Source organism: Microcaecilia unicolor, chromosome 1 (genome assembly GCF_901765095.1).
Source record: "Microcaecilia unicolor chromosome 1, aMicUni1.1, whole genome shotgun sequence".
Taxonomy (NCBI): domain Eukaryota; kingdom Metazoa; phylum Chordata; class Amphibia; order Gymnophiona; family Siphonopidae; genus Microcaecilia; species Microcaecilia unicolor.
The window spans coordinates 18,827,281-18,836,685 of NC_044031.1; positions in this window are offsets into that span (position 1 = coordinate 18,827,281).

The following is a 9,405-nucleotide window of genomic DNA, read 5'->3' on the forward strand; positions in this document are numbered from 1 at the left end:
GCACATACGTGCAGGACGTCAGACTCACAGAAACAGAAGCCTGCGCAGCCTTCTACATGGAATGTTGCTAGTGGAATAGCAACATTCCATGTAGAATCTCCAATAGTAGCACAATCCATGTAGAATCTCCAATAGTATCTATTTTATTTTTGTTACATTTGTACCCTGCGCTTTCCCACTCATGGCAGGCTCAATGCGGCTTACATGGGGCAATGGAGGGTTAAGTGACTTGCCCAGAGTCACAAGGAGCTGCCTGTGCCTGAAGTGGGAATCGAACTCAGTTCCTCAGTTCCCCAGGACCAAAGTCCACCACCCTAACCATTAGGCCACTCCTCCACTTCTTAACAATCAGACTTACTATTTATATGTGCAATTTAAAGAAAACATTAATTAGGTTGAAACTGGGAGCATTTAACGTCTTTGTTTCCTGTGCTAACATCAAAAGAAAAAGATGGCCTGTGGGAACGCGCTCCTTTTTGTCTTGTGGAATGCAGTGGTATATTATTAAAAACACACTTTCTTTTTTTATTACTACAGCACGTGGTTAGACTCTGGAACTCATTGCCGGAGAAGGTAGTGACGGCAGCTGGCCTTGCTGAGTTTAAAGGGGGTCTGGACAGATTCCTGAAGGAAAAGTCCATTGATCGTTATTAAATTTTGGGGTTTTGTCAGTTTCTTGGGGCCTGGATTGGCCGCTGTCGGAGACAGAGTGCTGGGCTTGATGGACCTTTGGTCTTTTCCCAGCGTGGCAGTGCTTTTGTACGTATTTATTACCTAATGAGGTAGGGGCTTCCTTCATGCAGAAGTTCTGTCCAGAGGCAGTCTAAATGTGCCAACATTGTCCATCCAGTTCAGCAAACTATTAGCTGCCAAGTTCATAATTATGTTCAATAGAAAATAAATCTGTTGTCTCAGACCGCTTGCTATGTGAATATTCCATCACTGTTTCATTATTGATACCAATTAGGGGATTTGCTGTACATAAGTACATAAGTGTTGCCATACTGGGAAAGACCAAAGATCCATCAAGCCCAGCATCCTGTTTCCAACAGTGTCCAATCCAGGTCACAAAGACCAGGCAAGATCCCAAAAAAGTACAAAACATTTTATACTGCTTATCCCAGAAATAGTGGATTTTCCCCGTCCATTTAATAACCGTTGTAAGCAGGTACCTCTAGGTGCAGCCAAGGATAGAACAATCTCCTTCAGCCACAGGCTCCTGGTACAGTCAAGAAAACAAATGTCCACCAGCAACTTCAATTTTAAGGCTTTTATTCCATGCAGGTTTCTAGTAGACCTGATACACGGTTTCAAAAGCAGCATTCACCTTTAATCTTAAGCACATGTAAGCCACCTGAAAGTGTGTGGCAAATAGTCCCCTTTAAGCAGTAGACTACCAGCACCTACCAGGATTCACTGCAGGCTCACAGCCAGCTTCAGTCTGGGCTGTTTATCCAGTGCACAATAAACAGTAGTTCAATTCCCAAGACAAACAGTTCAATCAGTTCATCATCCCAGTTCAATCACAAAGCAGCCTTTACTTTCAGGAGGTTTCAATACTTTAGGGACTTCCTCACACCCAAGGGATTTCAGCCTGCTTCAGTACTTTAGGGTCGTCTCTTGCCCAAGGATTTTCAGCCTGCAACTGCTTCTCTCCTCCTGAACTGAACTCCCCTGGGACTCCTTTCCACCTCCCTAATCAATCCCTGGCCTCTGCTCTTACAACCAATCATTCTCCTTCCATTAGCTTCCACCACACCCATACCAGCTGAGTTAAGCATTAGCCTAATGATAAGCTCCTGCACACAGGGTTTCCTATCTCTCTTTCCCCCTAGTGGCAGCCAATCTACACATCCTGCCAGCTTACACCCATGTCTTCTCCCATTGCAGCTAGGAGTCCAGTCGGGTTACTCATCTCACCCCCTGGCTCCTTGCCTGCAGTGCTTTCTAGGACTTGTATTTCAAACTGACACTGCCTTAACCCAACTATCCTGGATGTCACTTTATCACACGGTCTATGGACCATCCAAACCTTTTAAAAATTCTGCTAAGCTAACCGCCTTTACCACATTCTCTGGCAACAAATTCCAGAGTTTAATTACACGTTGAGTGAAGAAAATATTCTAAGATTCGTTTTAAATTTACTACATTGTAGCTTCATTGCATGCCCCTAGTCCTAGTATTTTTGGAAAGTGTAAACAGACGCTTCACATCTACCCGTTCAACTCCACTCATTATTTTATAGACCTCTATCATATCACCCCTCAGCCGCCTTTTCTCCAAGCTGAAGAGCCCTAGCCACTTTAGCTTTTCCTCATAGGGAAGTCATCCCATCCCCTTTATCATTTTCGTCGCCCTTCTCTGCACCTTTTCCAATTCCACTCAATGTGGCTTACATAATACCATAAAGGCATTCACCAATTCCGGTATGAACAAATACAGTAATGTTGTGGTAGAATAAGGTTCGTGTGTACAGACACATTAGGGAATCGTAGAGAAGAAGAGTTATTATATGTCCATTATGAGCTTTGGTTTCGTTGTGTTGCAGGGTACAGGCATTTAAGTTGGGTCGGTAGGGTATGCCTTTTTGAACAGGTTCGTTTTAATGATTTCTGAAAGTTTAGGTGACCATAAGTTGTTTTCACGGCTTTTGATAATGTGTTCCATAGTTGTGTGCTTATGTAGGAAAAGCTGGATGCATAGGTTTGTATTTGAGTCCTTTGTAGCTTGGGTAGTGGAAATTTAGGTATGTTCGTGTTGATCCTGTTGTGTTTCTGGTTGGTAGGTCTATGAGGTCTGTCATGTATCCCGGGGCTTCGCCGTAGATAATTTTATGAACCAGGGTGCAGATTTTGAAAGCAAAACATTCTTTGATTGGGAGCCAGTGCAGTTTTTCTAGGAGGGGGTTGGCGCTTTCGAATCGCGTTTTTCCAAATATAAGCCTGGCTGCCGTGTTCTGAGCAGTCTGAAGTTTCTTTATAATTTGTTCTTTGCATCCCGCATAAATTCCGTTGCAGTAGTCTACATGGCTGAGTACCATTGATTGTATCAAGTTGCGAAATGTTTCCCTTGGGAAGAATGGTTTCATGTGTTTGAGTTTCCACATTGAGTGGAACATTTTCTTTGTTGTGGATTTCACTTGGTTCTCTAGTGTGAGGTTATGGTTGATTGTAACACCGAGAATTTTCAGGCTGTCTGAGATAGGGAGGGTATAATCTGGGGTGTTTATGTTTGTGGGTTTGTTCGTATTGTATTGGGATGAGAGGATGAGACAGTGTTTTTTCTGTGTTGAGTTTTAGTTGAAATGCGTTTGCCCATGAGTCCATGATATTCAAGCTGAGCTTGATTTCATTGGTGATTTCTGTCAGATCACGTTTGTAAGGAATGTATATTGTGACATCATCTGCATAGATGGAAGGGTTAAGGCCTTGGTTGGATAAGGATTTGGCTAGTGAGGTCATTAGATTGAAAAGGATTGGTGATAGTGGTGATCCTTGAGGTACTCCGCATTCTGCTTTCCACGGTGGTGATATGTTTGAGCTTGATTTCACTTGATATGTTCTAGTGGTTAGGAAACCCTTGATCCAACTAAGTATGTGTCCACCAATCCCGAAGTAATCTAAGAGTCTTAGTAGTATTTTATGGTTTACCATATCAAACACACTGGACATGTCAAATTGGAGGAGAAGTATGCTTTTGCCTGTTGCTATTTCCTGCTTGAATTTGGCTAGGAGGGTAATTAGTACTGTTTCAGTGCTATGGGGGCAAAATCCTGATTGTGATTCATGTAATATTGTAAATTTGTTTATATAATCAGTAAGTTGTTTGGTTACCATGCTTTCCATCAGTTTGACCACCAGTGGGATTGATGCTACTGGGCGGTAGTTAGTGATTTTGTTTGATTTTTTCTTGGGATCTTTTGGTATTGGGGTGAGTAGGATGTTGCTATTTGCCTTAGGGAAGAGACCTTGTTGAAGTATGCAGTTTAAGTGGGATGTAAGGTCTGCTATGAAGCGGGGGGGGGGGGGGGACGTATTTTATTAGGTAGCTGGGGCAGGTATCCAATTTACAGTGAGAGTTGGAGAACCTATTAATCGCCTGCGTGACTGTTTCCGCGGTGAGGAGAGCGAAGTTTGACCAGGTTCGGTCCGCTGGGTATTCACCAGTATATCTTTTTTGAGGTGCGGTCGCACCATGGAGCGATACAAAGGCATTATAACATCCTCAATTTTGTTTTCCATTCCTTTCCTAATAATACCTAACATTCTATTTGCTTTCTTAGCTGCAGCAGCACACTGAGCAGAAGGTTTCAACGTATCTTCAACGACGACACCTAGATCCCTTTCTTGGTCCGTGACTCCTTACGTGGAACCTTGCATGACATAGCTATAATTCGGGTTCCTCTTTCCCACATGCATCACTTTGCACTTGCTCACATTAAACGTCATCTGGCATTTAGATGCCCAGTCTCCCAGTCTCGTAAGATCCTCTTATAATTTTTCACAATCCTTCCGCGATTTAATGACTTTGAATAACTTTGTGTCGTCAGCAAATTTAATTACTTCACTAGTTACTCCCATCTCTAGATAATTTATAAATATGTTAAAAAGCAGCGGTCCCAGCACAGACTCCTGGGGAACCCCACTAACTACCCTTCTCCATTGAGAATACTGACCATTTAACCCTACTCTCTGTTTTCTATCTTTTAACCAGTTTTCAATTCATAGTAGAACACTACCTCCTATTCCATGACTCTCCAATTTCCTCTGGAGTCTTTCATGAGATACTTTGTCAAACACCTTCTGAAAATCCAGATACACAATATCAACCGGCTCACCTTTATCCACGTTTGCTCACCCCTTCAAAGAAATGTAGTAGATTGGTGAGGCAAGATTTCCCTTCACTAAATCCATGTTGACTTTGTCTCATTAATCCATGCTTTTGAATATGCTCTGTAATTTTGTTCTTAATAATAGTCTCTACCATTTTGCCCGGCACCGACGTCAGACTCACCGGTCTATAATTTCCCGGATCTCCTCTGGAACCTTTTTTAAAAATCGGTGTTACATTGGCCACCCTCCAATCTTCTGGTACCACGCTCGATTTTAAGGATAAATTACATATTTCTAACAATAGCTCCACAAGTTCATTTTTCAGTTCTATCAGTACTCTGGGATGAATACCATCTGGTCCAGGAGATTTGCTACTCTTTAGTTTGTAGAACTGCCCCCATTACATCCTCCAGGTTTACAGAGAATTCATTAAGTTTCTCTAGCTCGTTAGCTTCGAATACCATTTCTGGCACTGGTATCCCACCCAAATCTTCCTCGGTGAAGACCGAAGCAAAGAATTCATTTAATCTCTCCGCTACGACGTTGTCTTCCCTGATTGCCCCTTTTGCTCCTCGGTCATCTAGCAGTCCAACCGATTCTTTTGCCGGCTTCCTGCTTTTAATAAACCTAAAAAAATGTTTACTATGTGTTTTTGCCTCCAATGCAATCTTTTTTTCGAAGTCCATCTTAGCCTTCCTTATCAGCGGTTTGCATTTGACTTGACATTCCTTATGCTGTTTCTTATTATTTTGAGTTGGTTCCTTCTTCCATTTTCTGAAGGATTTTCTTTTAGCTCTAATAGCTTCCTTCACCTCACTTTTTAACCACGCCGGCTGTCATTTGGTCTTCCGTCCTCCTTTTTTAATACGCGGAATAAATTTGGCCTGGGCTTCCAGGATGGTGTTTTTGAACAGCATCCATGCCTGATGTAAATTTTTGACCCTCGCAGTCGCTCCTCTAAGTTTTTTTGTTTTCACCGTTCTCATTTTATCATAGTCTCTTTTTTTAAAGTTAAACACTAACGTATTTGATTTCCTATGTATACTTACTTCAAAGCTAATATCAAATCCGATCATATTATGATCACTGTTATCAAGTGGCCCCAGCACCATTACCTCCCGCACCAGATCATGCGCTCCACTAAGGACTAGGTCTAGAATTTTTCCTTCTCTCGTCGGCTCCTGTACCAGCTGCTCCCTAAAACTGTCCTTGATTTCATCAAAGAATTTTACCGCCCTAGTGTGCCCCGATGTTACATTTACCCAGTCAATATCGGGGTAATTGAAATCACCCATTATTATTGTGTTGCCCAGTTTGTTTGCGTCCCTAATTTCCTTTTAACATTTCTACATCCGTCTGTTCATCCTGGACAGGCGGACGGTAGTACACTCCTATCACTGTAAACTTTGTTTTAATTTGTTTATCTAGTCCTTATATGCAAATAGTTTTGCTTTTTAAACCCAAAGGTGAATCCTAAGGGTGGTTGAACAATTAGGTATAAACTATGTTGTTGTTTGTATGTTTTTACTTGTTTTGGACTGCTTTGGGTTTTGCTGATCTGTACATCTGCTTTCTGGAATTTTGGAAGATGGAAATGAGAAAATAAAAATTAAATTCTGAATGTACTCTTTAGCAGTTGCTGTTTACTTTTGCAATGTGTGTATGGATGCTTGTTCTGGTGTATGGATATGATGATTACTGAATTACTGTCTATACTTACGACATCAATGTGGCATCATTAACGGACAGACTTTTCAATGCCCAGCTGGGTATATATGGTAATCTCATCTTTGTTAAATGTTTCAGACATATCCATGCACTTGCTCCCATAACTGAATTCTATTATTCTGTCTAACTGTATTTTCAAATGTAAGCCACATTGAACCCGAGTTTGCTTGGGATAATGTGGGATATAAATGTAAAAATCAATCAATCAATCATTTGTCCTCCACCTTTTAAGACACTGCCTATCTAGCTGGACGGTGATGGTACAATGAAAGCAAGTTTGGTCCAGTGAAGACTAACTCAAAATAACCTGTTCCCTAGTATTACCACATTGAACATGAGACCATATCATGCCTCTGTGGTTATGTTCCACTAATAAGTTAAACGATGAACTGGCTATCTTACAAGGCTTGTTGCTTAATCAATTTAATTAGCACTGGGAAACCTCTCTTTCTGTCTTTCTTTCTGTTCCTGCCAAACTCTGATAGAGGGGAGGGGCATTTTTACATAGCTGCTACACTGCTATAATTATTGGCAATATCTAGATTTATTTAAAAGGAAAGTTATTAATATCTAGGGCAGTTTGAAAAAGTAAAATAAAGTGTAAAGTCCTGGATCAGACACTACCATTTTGGTCCATTCAGTTAAAGAATTCCCTTGATAGATAGCAGCACTTAGCTGACCCATTGGGACTTATAATCCCACCAACCCCAGGGTTGTCCACTCATTTATAGACAAACCAAACCTCATTAACTTTACTCCACAGTCATACACAGGCAGTCTTGCAGGCTGTTACTCCAACATAGTACACCTGTTCATACCCATTTCAACCAATCAGGATGACTTTTATTCTCTGCAATAATTGTGATGCTTTAGTTTCAAGGCCAATCATCTGGAGACTTAAAGCTTGTCCTATCTGTCTTCAGCTATCTACTTTAAAACAAGAGCTCTGTAAAGTAATGCAAGAATTAGATGCAATTAAAGCAACTTAAAGGACTGTGCAGAATCATAACTTCTCACCACTGCCTCAAAGAATAAGGCCACATAAGAACAGATGGTTCACAGTAGGCTCAGGCAGACTTCATCATGTCACACAGAAGCATCCGCCCGCACAAGTGTTGCCACTACAAAATTCTTTTGCTCCACTACAGCACTGTGATGTTCCTGAAAATAAAACTGAAGCGGAAAAAAAAGAAAAAGCAAGGAAGGGGGAACAAAATATGAGAAGGTACCCAAAGAGAAAACACCCTCACAAATCACTAAAACCATAACACATACTAGGAAATGTACATGGAAAGCAATGACCACAAATGCTCACAGTCTAAGCAATAAAATTCATGACCTTCAAGCCCTGATTTTGGAGGCTGACTTGGACATAGTTGCAGTCACAGAGACATGGCTCAATGGTTCCCATGAATGGGATGTAAACATACCAGGCTATAATCTTTTTAGGAAGGATAGAGAGGGATGTATAGGTGGAGGAGTAGCTCTGTATGTGAGAAATGATATCGCAGCGACTGAAATGACAGGGAACTGGGGAAAGGAAGAAGCGATATGGATCACCTTAAAAAGAGAGGATAGAACCGTGGGTGTTGTCTATAGACCCCCGACACAATTGGAAGAACTAGATAAAGATCTGATCGCTGATATTCAAAAGTTGGGGAAGAAAAGAGAGGTGCTGTTGTTGGGAGATTTTAATCTGCCGGATGTAGATTGGAAGGTTCCGTCTGCAAAATTGGAAAGAAGTAGAAAGATTGTGGATGCTTTCCAAAGTGCTCTGCTCAGACAAATGGTGAACAAACCCACGAGGGAGGGAGCCACATTGGATCTGGTGCTCACAAATGGGGATAGTGTGTCAAATGTCCGAGTGGCTGCACACCTGGGAAACAGTGACCATCAAACGGTTTGTTTTGATGTAACGGCTCATGTGGATGGCAGTCCTGGATTTCAAGCGAGCTGACTTTAACAAAATGGAAGAATACCTGAGGAAGGAGCTGATGGGCTGGGAGGACATACGAGAAGTGGAAGGACAGTGGTCCAGGCTAAAAGAAGTAATAAACAGGGCCACAGGCCTTTATGTAAGGAGAGTAAATAAAAGCAAGAGAAAAAGGAAACCGATATGGTTCTCAAAGCAAGTGGCTGAGAAAATAAAGGTTAAAGAGTTAGCGTTCCAGAAATATAGAAAATCTCAAGAGGAGGAACACGGGGAGGAATACCGGATGAAACTGAAAGAAGCCAAGAGAGAGGTACGTCTGGCGAAGGCGCAAGCGGAAGAACAAATGGCTAGAAATGTAAGGAGGGGAGACAAAAACTTCTTCAGCTATATTAGTGAAAGGAGAAAGACTATAAAGGGAATTGTGAGACTAAAAGATACAACAAAACGCTATGTAGAAAATGATGAAGAAAAAGCCAATTTGCTAAATAGATACTTTTGTTCTGTTTTCACTGAAGAAAACCCTGGGGAAGGACCGAGAGGGACTGGCAAAAGTACACCTGAGAATGAGGTGGATAGAGCGCCGTTCACAGAAGAGAGTGTGTATGAACAACTTGGAAACCTAAAGGTGGACAAAGCCATGGGGCCGGACGGGATCCACCCCAGAATACTGAGGGAGCTCAGAGAGGTTCTGGCGGGTCCTCTTAAAGACTTGTTTAATAAATCCTTGGAGACGGGAGAGGTTCCGAGGGATTGGAGAACGGCGGAGGTGGTCCCTCTTCACAAAAGTGGGGATAGGGAAGAAGCTGGAAACTATAGGCCGGTAAGCCTCACTTCGGTTATTGGAAAAGTAATGGAAGCCATGCTGAAGGAAAGGATAGTGAATTTCCTGGAAGCCAATAAGTTGCAAGATCC